At 26.8% G+C, this 14,486-nt stretch overlaps 1 long non-coding RNA gene across 1 annotated transcript; it reads left to right on the top strand.

Moving 5' to 3' along the window:
* The first annotated feature begins 2,903 nt into the window (after window positions 1–2,903).
* LOC121204519 (uncharacterized) lies at window positions 2,904–5,778 on the top strand. The gene is made up of 3 exons (XR_005899534.1): window positions 2,904–2,997; window positions 3,469–3,554; window positions 5,407–5,778. It is a non-coding gene; the product is annotated as an uncharacterized lncRNA (long non-coding RNA).
* Window positions 5,779–14,486: the final 8,708 nt, after the last annotated feature.

The raw sequence follows: 14,486 nt of genomic DNA, 5'->3' as shown, positions 1-14,486 counted from the left end.
ATGAAGTGATAAAAGAGATTATTTTATAACAACTTTTATCTTGAAAAAAATAATTTAGACGTGATTAGTTAATTGAATATTAGATTATGTGTAATAAGATTACATGAATGTATAGTTACAGGTGAAATGTGAGATTATTTTATTTAGTTTATTTTGTTTGGAATGTAAAATTTAAATTTTAGTTCACGGGATGTAAGAATACCTAAAAGCATAATTCACTCAATTATTTTTGTTATAGAGTTTTTTTTTAAAAAAAATTAGTTCCTTTAATATTCTTTGGTCTACAATTTTTATGAAATTATGATAAACTATTACAATTTTCACTTATTATTACACTTTATATATTAATAAGTAAATATATAATGTTGAAATAAATTTATAAATCATAATTATAATATTTCATAAAAAGTGATTGTAACCAACCATAATTATAATTATAATCATAATTAATATATTAATAAAAAATATTAAATAAACTATAATAATTATAATTGTAATGTATGACTTCTATTGGTTTACTATTAAGAAAAAAATATATTTTATTTTTAATTAGTATTAAATTTTATTTATGAAAAAGTCTAAATTAATTAAAATAATGAAAACAAAGTATAAATTGATCTAAAATTTAAGATTATGTTCATAATCTAAGATAATAATATTATGACATATTAATATTATTTTATAATATGATATTACAAAATGTCCAAAATATTGACAATCTAAGCAATGTAACCTCATTTAGATGGAAGACAAATTTACCTAAAAACATATTTTACTGCTTTTATAATATATATAAATATATATTAATTTTAAATAAATTTACTTCTTTCAACATTAATGGGACATTAATGGAAGATATTGCTATGAAAGTTGATGGGGTTTTTCATTAGACTCTAAACCTTAGTATTATCATTTTTGTCGCAAAAACCTAAACTTTACATTTATCATAGTATTATTATAATTAATTATTATTTTTTCCGTACCATGATCTCAATTTACTTTATTACTACATATAATTTTTATTAAAAAAACATTTTAAATCATTTCTAAATTTGGTTAATATACTTTATATTAAATATGATAACGGATAATTTTATTTATTTTTATTATTGTATTAAGTTAAAATATTATATTTTAATAAATTTTAAAAATATACATAATTTATTTACTTAATAAATCGTAAAATGAAAAGATAAAAATTTACCAACGCTGTAGAAAAGTAAAGTTTAAAATATCATGAAATGACCCAAAAATCTTATATTAACAAGGAAGAGTTTTCAGTGTGATTATCTCTATAATCTAAAATCTTATTACTATTGAGAATGTAAAATTATCAATTTAAGATAATATAAAGAAAATATTAAGTCAAAATTTAAGATTATTCCTGAAAATATATAATGACTTAAATCAAATGTCTCATAAATCATAAACGTTTATGTATTTTTACGTTAATAGAAATTATATAATCAAATCGAAATAAATTAAGAAAATATAATGTTTAGAGTTCAAATCTTTTGATTTTTTTTAAATTTATTAAAATATAAAATTTATAAAAAGAATTTTGTAATTTTATAATTGAGTGATGATTTGTTTAATAAATGACACAAATATAATTCAATCAAACACATGATGATGATAATAATAATATAAATAAACCGTAATGATTTAAGCTTCACATAAAGTAGAGCAATAATTGCATCAACTTCGATCATTGACCAACGTGTACTTAACTCTGTTTACTCTTTTTTTTCTGCACCTCCTTTATTCTCGACATCTTTATTCCTTCACACCCTCACTTTAAAATATTTTAACACAATTTTTTTAGTAAAAATATTTAAAACAAAATTAAAGGAATATGTTACCTTTTTTTTTTAGCTTTACTATGTAACGATAATTAAAAATACGAAATAAAATAGGATATATATGAATATTTCAAAACTTATACATATAAATTATTAATGTATTAAAATTTTTATAACTATATAATATTTGAAATATAATTATGATATAATAAAATATATAAATATGATTAGAATATACGAATCATTAAGTCTAATGTTTGGAGTCTAGATTCCTGAAGACTATAATTTTTCCCAGTAAATCTCATCATGATTTAAATATGAAGTTTTAGTCTAATTAAAAATTAAAATTTATATTTATATTCAGGTAATATTTTTAGACCTTAAACGAAATAATAAATTGGGCTCCATTTTAAAAAATATATAAAATGTAATATAATAAAAGCTGAAAAAATTTTGGGCCCTAAGAGATGAAACATTTATGGTGGAAAATTGAAAGACTTAGATATTTAATTAATTTATTTTAGTCTGAATTTTTTTCCATATTAAAAGCTGAGAGAATATTTTTTTGGCCCCCCTTCCAACCCTGGGCCTTAGGTAGTTGCACTCTTAAACAATGCTCAAGGCTGAGCCTGCTTAGATTAAGCGTATAATTGAGTTAGTGTTATGAGTTAATTCATGATGTAATAGTTTTAAGTATTCGACTTTATCACTTAAACTAAAGTAGTATTTGTAACATCCCGAACTAGGGCCTACTCAGAACAGTGGTTTTGAGACCATAAATCCGAATTAGAAATAATTATTTTATAATTATTATAAGGTTTATGATATGTTTATATGATTGTGCAAAATTTTAATGAAGAAATTATATGTGAGAAGTGTTTAATTTGGCTTTAAGGACTAAATCGCATAAATTACGAAAGTTGCATTCTAATATCTAAAGGTATTAAATAGCTATAGAATTTTTAGTGGAAACCCTTATGTGGAATTAATAAGTTAGTGGAACATATTTGTTTGGTATTATTGAAATTAGTTAGAAATTAGAAGGGTAAATGGGTAATTAAGTTAAAAAAGTATAATAAGACAAAAATACAAAAAGCTATCATCTTTTTTTTATTTCTCTTTCTTCTTCACCGATTTTTACCCAAGGAAATAGCCATGGAAGCTTGACAATTTCTGCAACTTCTAACCCTCACAAGTAAGTGATTTTGATGGTCATTTTTTATAATTTTTGTATTTTTGGAACCCTTGTAGCTTAATTTAGCTAATGAGGGGACTATTTTACAAAATGGTTGAAAGTATAGGGTTTTTCCACGATAATATTCATGTTTTTCCTGCATTTTTATGGAAGAAAACGAATATTAGTTGTTAAATAAACAACTTTTGTTAAGTGATTTTCATGAAAACACCTAAAATGGACCATTTTGTAAAAGTGGTAAAATAGATGGTAAATATGTGAAATAATGAAATATGTGAGTTGCTGTTAGTAAGATAAATATTCGGCTAGGCCTGGGTTGGGATAAAATTGAATAAATTTTATTTTTCGAGCTTAGGGGCTAATTTGCAAATAAGTAAAAATTTAGGGGTAAAATTGTAAAATTTTCAAAGTATGATTTTTGGGTTAATTTGAATATTGTGAGTAATAAATAAGCTATATTTGAAATGTTAGATCAAGAAAATCAAGATTCGAGCTTAAATCGAGAAAGTACGTGGTTAAGGACAAAAAGAGAATAATTAGCCGTTTTTGCATTCGAGGTAAGTTCGTGTGATAATAATAATGCAATGTCTTATTTGAATTGAAATGCCTAATTTTTATTATATAATTTGTATGATTTGTTACGGACATACTCGACGAGGAATCGACAAACGAGTCGTATGATAAAATTGGTAAGACAATAATGTTATTGTGATTTGTGATTGCAATATGAATTGATATGAAAATGCGGATGCGTTGAATTATATGTTTGTGGTACTATGTACGTGATGGTGTTATGCTTCACGAAATTATATTGTAAGCTATGTATATGCAATGACCTAAAACATATGTTTATGATGTTTGATGACATTGTACTGAATGGTAACTTGGTGTTAAAAGAGTGATATTACATGGAATATGTATGACGAGATTTGTTGTGGTAAAACTTCTGGTTGAACCTTAGGAATAGATTGGATATCCATGCCAAGACATTCGGTTGATATGTGTGCTAACATAAGACCATATTTGGGACATGGCATCGGCCATATTATGAGAGCCAGTGTAAGACCATGTTTGGGACATGGCATCGGTGTTGATATGTGTGCTAGTGTAAGACCATGTCTGAGACATGGCATCGACCACATTATGAGAGCCAATGTAAGACTATGTCTGGGACATGGCATCGACTTTGATATGTGTGCTAGTGTAAGACCATGTCTGGGACATGGCATCTGCCACATTATGAGAGCCAATGTAAGACCATGTTTGGGATATGGCATCGGCCTCAATATGCGGCCAGTGTAAGATCATGCTTGGAACATGGCATCGGTATTGTTATATGTGTCAGTGTAAGACCATGTCTGGGACATGGCATCGGTATTTTACCCTTTTGTATGAGGCTTATCGGGTATTCTTTAGTGTTCCAATTGGTTCAACGGGTGATTTAAAGATTGTGTCATGATTGAGAAAAGTTATGATGATGTTGCAAGTGGTATGGGTATGTGTGCAAAACTCATGAGAAATGATCTCGGTTTATGATGCATCTTTGGTAAGGATGCAAATAAGTAAGTCATGCCCATAAGAATGATTTTGTGATGACCTTGTGATTATGGGTCTATGGTTATGATGTATAAATATGTATTTTTACCGTGAAGGTTAAAATGATTTGTAAAGGTGCTATAAACTTAGTTATCGTTATTCTACACTAAAATAGTTTTGGACAGAGCAGTAGTCCGACTTTGAAAATCCACCAAAAATTGTGAAAATTTAGTTAGAGGTTGAATAAAATATGAAATTAAACCTTATCGAGTCTAATTTCACGTAGAAGAAACGGTGTAAGCAAAAGAATTTCATGTTATGAGATATTTGGATTTCTGTAAGACAAGGCTAGAGTGATTTCGGGTTCCTTTGTCTTAACTTTGGAAAATCATTAATAATTTTATGAAAATAATTATGGGTTAGAATTCATATGACTAAATACTTAATGAGCCTATTTTCAAGAGAAACAGAACATTATCCGGATTTCGTACTGTGAGATAATTAATTTTTAGTGAAGAAGGGTTGAAATTGTCAAACAGCAGAACAGGGGAGAATTTAAAGAATAAACTGCACTTATTGGCTAGACCAAAATTTCTAAAAATTTTATGGTAAGAAGATATGTGAGTCTAGTTTCAGGCAAAATTAACGGATCTTAAGTTGGAGTTCCGTAGCTCAAGATATAAATAATTTAGTGACTGTGACTTGAGTAGACAACTTGAGATGAATAGGAGTAAATAGTAGAATTTTGTGCAATTATGATTGTTAAAAACATGTTGTGAGAATTGTTAAAAACATGTTAATAAATTGCTTATTATTTTCATATGGACTTACTAAGCTATATAGCTTACCCCTTTCCTTTCCTTTCTCACATAGTGTCACAGATGCTAGCTCGGGTTGGAGATCGTCAAAGATTCTATCACGCTATCCAACTATTGAAGGGTATAAATGATTTCAAGTACTTTAAATCTATGGCATGTATAGGAACTTAGTCAATTCGATATGTGTCATTTGATTTGGCCAAATGTATTGGCTCATAATGAGAATATGATTCTTTTTGTATATAGCCATGTGATGTGGCTCATATTGGTTATTGGGTTGTAAACCTATCCATATATGTATGCATGTACTAAAAGGTTTCATAGGGTGTGGTCATGTGTGTTTGGTATGGATGAATTGTGAATGTGCCCTAGATTACTTGATGATTTAAAAGTGACTAAATTGGTCTATGGATAGACCTTAGCATAAGCATGAAGTGTAAGAATGTGTTAATGATAATTATGGCATAAAGTTGATAAGTTTAAACTAGGTAAAGTATGGTGCCTTATGCATGAATAAATCAATATGAAATTGCCTCGAAAAGTGCAATTGAAGTCATGTTTAAGTAAGTGCTAACGAGGGTGCCAAGTGGCTTGGTAAATAGTCATATTCTGGGCCACACGGGCAGAGACACGGCTGTGTGTCTCATCCGTGTGGAGGACACGGTGTAGCATACGAGTGTGTGACTTGGCCGTGTGACCCTGTATCACTGCTGACGTCATAAACAAAGAGTTATACGGGTGGAGGACACCGGCGTGTCTTGAGCCACGAGGGCGTGTGTGATCACACGGCTTGCCCATACGAGTGTGTCACTCTCTAAAATATGAAAATTTTCTAAGTGTTGTAAAAAGTTCGTAAGTTCTCGGTTTAGTCCCAAACCACCCCGATGTATGTTTTGGGTCTCGTAAGCCCATATAAGGGACATTATGAATATGAATGAATGTTTTTAATTTGAACGAAATTTTATGGTCTGGTTTTACATAGTTGTGTACGTTTAAGTCCAATAATGCCTCGTACCCTGTCCCGGCCGCGAATTCGGGTAAGGGGTGTTACAGCATTCGGTTTCATATGAACTTGTAATAGATATATTTGTTAAGCCACGTCTTAAGTGTGTCATAATCTAGTATATATTAAGCCATTGACCGAGTTTATGCCATAAATCAATCGAGCACCAACTCAATTGAGTAACGACTAAAACACCATTATTTTACCATTTCAACCAAAGCCTCGATTGTTCTTTTATCAATTTTTTTATAAACATATTTATTATGTGATTTTTTTCATCCACATTGTGAGTATGCTATAATCGAGTGTAATTTATAACATTTTTTTTCAAATTATTATTTTATGTTTTTTTCTTTCCTATTAGTTTTACTAGCATGGTTTTTTACCATGCTTCGTGTTGGGTCAATTAAGTTTTTACCAAATTATAGAACAAAAATTTGAAAGTTAAAATATGCTTTAACTTCCTATACTTTTTGTACATTTGAGATTTAATTTAAATACTTTAATTTTCAAAAATTTAATCCATTTACTTTTTTTGGATTTAAAAATTCAGGTCTAATTATTAATACTATTAAAATTTTTATGTTAAATCCACCAGTGTGACTTATTGAAATTAAAAAAAATTACTTGGTAGCCATGTAACAAAAAAAAAAGACATTGTAAGTGACATGAATCTAAAAAAGAATTTTAACAATGGAGACAATTCTTAAAAATTCACGTCAATATTTAATCCAAATAAATTATTTACTAACTAAAGACATTAAAAAAGTTTAAGTATCAAATTATGTCAAAAACTAAAGTACAGTGATCAAAATTTCAAATATGAACATAATATAGGGACCAAAACTAAAATTTGACCATTGTTGTATAATTTAAAAAAGAAGTAAAAAGTTATTATATTTAGACACATGTACATCAATATTTCAATGAAAATAAAGCATTTAAAGTAATTGTAAGATTATAAACATACTAAATTATGTCAAAAATTAAAATATAAAAATTAAACTAATATATAGACCAAACCCAGAATTTCACCATTTTTATATTATCTAAAGAAATAAAAACAAAATCTTTTTTTCACAAGTGTCATAAAAGGAATGTTTATGGATTATAACAGAAGTAAGAATATTATTAATCGAGACAACTTTTTGTATATTATTAAGCATTGTAAAGTTGAGCCAACTTTTTATATCTTTAAGCATTGTTAAAGTTGAGTGTAATACTAAAATACATTTTAATATATTTTATTTTATAAATTATAAAAATAGGATAAAACCTTACTACTAACACAACTCGAATTCAGACCATACTTAAAACGATAAACACTCTTATCATTAATAAAATTTACCTAACATTAGCAATTAACATTTTTCTAGGTGAATTGATTTGGTATTTGGCACTAACTCCCTTGTGATGCAGACAATATATTCTATCTACTTATAGAAAGAATGAATAAATTGTAAAATAAAAAAATTTACATTAATTAATTTTCCAATGCATAGTTACTGTCCAAAGGAGATAAACTAAATATTTAAAACTTTTATTATTCTTATTCTTTGTTGAAAGCATTAGATTCCCATCGTAAGGTTTTGTGACCTTCACTTTAAAAAAAAAAATATTCAATTGTTGATATTATTAAAATTTATATATTAAATTTAAATTTATTATAATATTATTCGTTTATATAATTATTATATTTTTTTAATTTTAAAATATCACATCAACGAATTTAGTAAAAAATTTTTAATGATATTAACAATTAAATATGAATTTTAAAATTTTTAAAAAATAAAACTAAATTAGTGATTACATAAATTAAGAGTATATTTTAACTTATTTTTCTTCTAGCCTTGTTATTGAAAAATATTTTTCAAAAAAATTGAGAAAATGATGAATTTTCCAAAAAAAAAATTTTAAGATGATATTCTTTTATTGATTGGTTGGGATGTTCAATTTTATTATTTTTTAATTATTTTCTTTTGATATTTAAAAAAAATTATATTTGTTCATAGTATTGAATCGAGTCCAACGCAAATTTGAAAATATCTTAAACCTTTTATTTAAATTTCACTATTTTAAAACAATATAATAATATGTTTTATATTTTATAACTAATGGCCCAATTCGATTATTTTAATAAAAAAATTGTTTGTTCCTTTTTGTTAATTTCGAGTTTTTTTTATATATTTATTATTTTATTTAAATTTAAATTAAATGATATTAAAAAATAAAGTTCACTTTATATTAATCAAAAAATAAAATAAATCAATTCAATTAAGATATAATTTGTTAACCTATAATTAAGTCATTTTAAATTTATTTTTTTATAATATTTGTTACAAGTACAATAATTTAACTGGGGCAAAATTTCAATGGCATTATTTCATTATACTAGCGGAAAATTTGCTTATTGATTTATGTACTAATAGAAAGAACACTTATTTATCCATCAAAGGAACTTCGGGAGAAAGTAAGGGTAAATCTAAATAAATGTATAAGAGTGAGGTTATAATATGGTAAGTAATTTGAGCTTAAATTATATTTTATATTATTAATTTATAATGGGTTATTCTCTAAAAAAATCTCAAAATCATAGGAAGAAAATTTTAATTGTGTACATAATTTTTATTTTTATTATCTTTATTTTCTGGTTTAAATTATATCTTTAGTTGCAATTCAACCATATAAGTGATTAGCAACTCAATACCAATATTTTTCTAAGGTCACACGTAGATGGATTTAAGTTATAACAGTTAAATTTATTAGATTAAATTTTGCTATTAATTTTTTATTATATATAAGTTGTGGATTTAATTTTAATTTATTTTGTTCATTTTTATTCTTTCTAGTTATTTTAGTTTTTGAATTTTGAAATTTCTGTTATGAGAAGCTGTAACTATTAAATCTATTAACTAAAATGATGTGTTTTTTTTTTGTGAGTATTTCGCAATAATCTACTTTCATCGACTGAGTTCTATGGAACGTTCTGTGCACAATGGTTTTGATCTGTAACTTGTGACACTAGTATCATGGGTCGGGATCAAAGCCCATGATGAATGAGTATAGAATGTCCCATAGAGGTTAATTATTGAAATAGAGCTCATTCGATTCATTTGAATTGACTCGATTTATGGAACATGCGGAGAAACACATTTAGTTGAAGCCTTGGTAACCTAAAGCACTTAGTTTTTTTTATAATTAGTGTTAAAAATGACAAATTTGTATTTGGGCCTCAAAATGTTTTGAAGTTTTTATAAATTTTTAAATAATAAATTTAGTAACATTTTTAGTTTAATTTAGTAAACTAATACAAAGTAGTATCTAAATATTAATTTAATAAAAATAGAATTTTATAATTACAATATCTAAGTATAAATAGCAACATCTAAATATCAATTAGATAAAAAAATAAACTTTAATAATTATAATATCTAATACAAATTCAGTATTTAACTTAATTTGTTTTTTCCTAAATTTTTATCATCAATAATATTTTGAATTTAAAAATACATGGTTATGGACCCAACCTACTTTCAACATGTATTTTATATAATTAAATACCTAGACCCCAACAATTTTGCCACAAGATAAAACAGTAAACTGGTGTGTACAAGTATTTTTAGCAATACCTTCTTTTAACATTGATATAATTTTCTGTTAAGAAAAGAATGTTAATTAATAACAATGCATGAAAATTTTATAACACAAAATAAAAATAATATATAAGTTTTATTTTAGTTGATATTGTTATTGTTACAAGAATTAAAAAAAATGTGGGTTTAAATGTACTTAAGCACATATTATCTTTAAGAGGTGTTTAATTCAAGGAAGGTAAGATTACGTTTCGTAATAAGCTTACGAGAATATGATATTACCAACGGTATGTTATATTGCCGTAAGATTCATATGTTTAGTTGATGGAATATAACATTACTTAAAACCACATTTACTAAGCTATCCTTGTTATAGAATTTATTTTTAACAAGTCTAATTCCTTTAATATTTTTAATCTCAATTTTCATAAAATTATGATGAATTATTACAATTTACATGTTAATAAGTAAAGTTATAATGTTAAAATAAATTTATAAATCATAATTATAATAATTCATAAAGTAATTGCATCATTAACCATATTTATAATTATAGCCACAATTAATATACTAATAAATAAGTTATTAAAGTAAATATAATAATTATAATTTTAAAGTATGACATGTACATTTCATTGTTAAGAAAAAAATTATTTTTATTTTAAATTAGTTTTAAATTTTATTTGAAAAAAATTAAATTAATTTGTTGATCGCGGCCCTGGTGTGCGTGCACTGAGGCTGAAAACCAACACTCGATTTAATAATTTAAAAGTTGTTTTAATGCAAATATGACATGTCATTTGTAATATTTATAGTGTTATAATGGAACATTCGAATATTTTAAGGATCGAACCCAAAGTATTAGTCAAATTGGTAAATATGTTATCAAGTTAATTACAAGTTAAACAATTACTAATCTAATTGAGTCGAAAATTATTAGTACAAGTTCAAATAAAATAAGATTTGAGATATATCTAAATTAACAAATAAAAATACCAAACTGACTTACTTCCTTTTTATTATAACAATGAAAATGGATTGAAATGATGGTTGAATGAGTCATGAATTACTAATTAAGCTAATAAACCTATAATGATTATATTGTTTGCTACTTCTAGCTAGGAATCTTCTCTTAGTATGATCTTAAACTAAAAAATACCACCTAAGCTTTCATTTTTGTCTCATTTAGGCATATAAATATTTTTTCGGTCTCACTATTCAGTGCAAGTGTATCAAATTTCTACATGATAAAGTCTCCTCTCGGTCTCGTCTATCTAAATATTCCACTAGAAATGTCAATTCCAATGTAATATGCAATTTAATCTACTTGAACAAATAACCACTCAAGGTATAGATGATAACTTAGTTAAGTAACTCACTCATCAATCAACCAATAAAACAATTCAACACATTATTAAACTTAAATTTCACACAAGTATTTTAACATATACATAGTAATTTTTAAAATACAAAAGATAAGAATTGAGAAAATGTTCATTAATAGATAAACATCCGATGAAGCGCGAGCGTTTAAAACATCTTCATCCAATGTTCTAGCAAAAATGAAGAAGTAAAATTCAACAACAAAAAGAAAAAGAAAAGAAAAAGAAAAGAAAGAAAAGAAGAAAAATGAAAACCTAAACTAATAACTATGAAATTAAGAAAATGTTTAGAAACAAAATTTGACATCAAAAGTTTATAAAGTAGTATTTGTAATCTATTAACATTTAACTTAACATTGATCAATATTCCCTTAAATGAGAAAAAAAAACAAACTTAAGTTTATTTGGTACAAAATGTAACAACTCATTTTTAGGGTTAATCAGAACAGTGGTTTCGGGGCCACTAAATCCGATGAGTAGGTTTGTAAATATTACATTTAATATTTATGAGTTAATTGTGAGTTTAAAAAAGGTTTTTGATATTGTGATTTTTGTTTTATAAGCGATTTATTAAGCTCAAGTGGTATGACCCTAAGGTCAAGTGGGTTTAGAAAATGAGGTATCGAGACCTCGTTTCTATAAACCGAGTCGTAAATATTTTTATAAATATTTACGGAGTGGCAATAAGATGATATTAAAGTTTCGTTGAAAAATTTTATTGTTTTGATAGTTAATTAAGCAAAAAGGACTAAATCGCGCAAAGCGTAAAAGTTGTGTTCTATAAGTTAAAGATATTAAATAGCTATGGAATTAAATAGTGGGAGTCCTTAAGTGGTAATTATTCCATAATTGTTGGTAGTGGAATTCCATGGCTTGGTATAATGGAAATTATTAATGTATATTAAGGTTAAATATGGTATTTGGTAATTATAATAAAATAAAATAAAACAAAAGCCAAATTACATGCTATCATCTTCATCAATAGCCGAATGTGAGAAAGAAAATAATGCTCTCAAAGCTTTGAAGGTTCGGCCATGGTTGTTCATGCATGTAAGTCCATGTCGTCTCGGTTTTTAATAATTTTTACGTTTTCGAGATCGTTGCTTCGTAATCTAGCTGGCCCGTACCTCTAATTTTAAAATTGTTAAAGTATTTGGATGATGCCATTATTGAATGTTTGAGTATCTTGTTGTTTGATGATGAGTAATAAATCTTTGATGTTTGATTAAGTGATTTTTGATAAAAATGTGTATTAAGGACTAAATTTAGAAATTTGTAAATTGATGGGTCAAAACGTGAAATAAATAAAAGAAATGGGTTGCTAGAGACCTAAGGTAAATTCGGCCTAACATGGGTTTGATGAAATTTTGAGTAATTTGTGTTATTTTGAAATAGGGATTAAATTGTAAAAATGTGAAATGTTAGGGGATAAAATAAAAAATGACCAAATTATGTGTCTTTAGATAAAATTTAATGAAAGGTTGAATAAGTGAGTTAATTTTGATATTAATTAGATTGGCAAAAGTAGAATTCGGATTTGGATTGGGGGGAAAATCAAAATGGTCGATTAGTCGTCTCGTTCCGATTATCGTCTTCCGAGGTAAGTCCTTAAGTAATTATATTTGATTTGCTGCGCACTTAAGATTATATAATATGATAAGTAATTATTTGACGTTTACAAGTTCGAATTGCAATAAGTATATTGAATTTCGGCTATAAAGCCGAATATGAAATGGATGATTTATGCATATAATGTGGCCGAATGACTATTAAGTGATGATGTGAAAGTGTGTAATATGTGTATACAATTTTATTGTACTTGTTTGTATAAAGTCGAATGTGAGTTGAATGGTATATATGTGGTGACAGAATAGCTATTATGAAACAAAGTCAAAGAATGGAATATTTGTATAATAGATGAATTGTGACTATTGTTCCTACTTGATCGAGGTTGTGTGTGAAATAATTTGTGAATATGGCATATAGTCGAATGGTTATTAAAAGTGAAACTAGGATAATGAAAAGATTATGTGTTCCTTGTGTATGATTATTGAACCGAAAGTTAAAAGGTAGGTGTACATTTTGTGCTTATATTCGAATGAAGCAATTAAATTGCTAATGTGAAATGTTATGTGAAATGTGTTAACATGTGAATAAATATGCAAGACACTAAAAATGTATCCGGGCTAAAGTCCCTCAGGCTTCGTGCTGGAAATGTATCCGGGCTAAAGTCCCGCAGGCTTCGTGCTGGAAATATATCCGGGCCAAAGTCCCACAGGCTTCGTGCTGGAAATGTATCCGGACTAAAGTCCCGCAGGCTTCGTGCTGGAAATGTATCCGGGCCAAAGTCCCGCAGGCTTCGTGCTGGAAATGTATCCGGGCCAAAGTCCCGCAGGCTTCGTGCTAGAAATGTATCCGGGTTAAAGTCCCGCAGGCTTTGTGCTGATAATATAATTTAGGGTTTTATACCTAGTGGGCCAAATGCCGATGAATTTGATAAAAGTATACAATTACAAGATCCTACACTAAGTTGACAAATTGAAAGTGCATTACATATTAAGTTGGCCAGGTATGTATCATGTACTCGTATGCGATTTTGATTTGAATTAAATTATAAATATATAAAGTGATGCATCTGTGAATAAGTGTTATGACTATAAATGTGATTGTGATATATTCGGTAAATATGTGAAGTTATGTGAAGTGATTCTATGTTTATATTCAAATATAAACACTTGGTCCTTATGGAAAGGTTTGTGGAAGTATATGATTTTATTTTTAGGTGATAACGATCTTGGAAAATTAAATGTGAATATGATATTGTATTTCATTCGTTTCAATTGAACTAAAGCTGATAGTGAAGCATTTTAATGCCTATGTTATATGAGTTCGATCTTGAATGACATGATATACATGTTTAGATAATTTGAATGCAAGGAATGTGTGAAAGAGCAAATTTGTAATAAATCTGCTTGGGACAGCAACTGTAGCGTGATTTTGGAAAATCATCATAAATTGTGGAAATTAAATTAGAAGCTGAATAAATTATGAAATTAAAGCTTAATGAGTCTAGTTTCTTATAAGAGAAACCATGTAAGCAAAAGAATTTTAGATAATGAGATATTTGAAGTGGAGTGAGACAGAGTCAAAATGACTT

Source organism: Gossypium hirsutum, chromosome A01 (genome assembly GCF_007990345.1).
Source record: "Gossypium hirsutum isolate 1008001.06 chromosome A01, Gossypium_hirsutum_v2.1, whole genome shotgun sequence".
NCBI lineage: Eukaryota > Viridiplantae > Streptophyta > Magnoliopsida > Malvales > Malvaceae > Gossypium > Gossypium hirsutum.
This window is presented reverse-complemented; position numbering and strand designations above follow the sequence as displayed.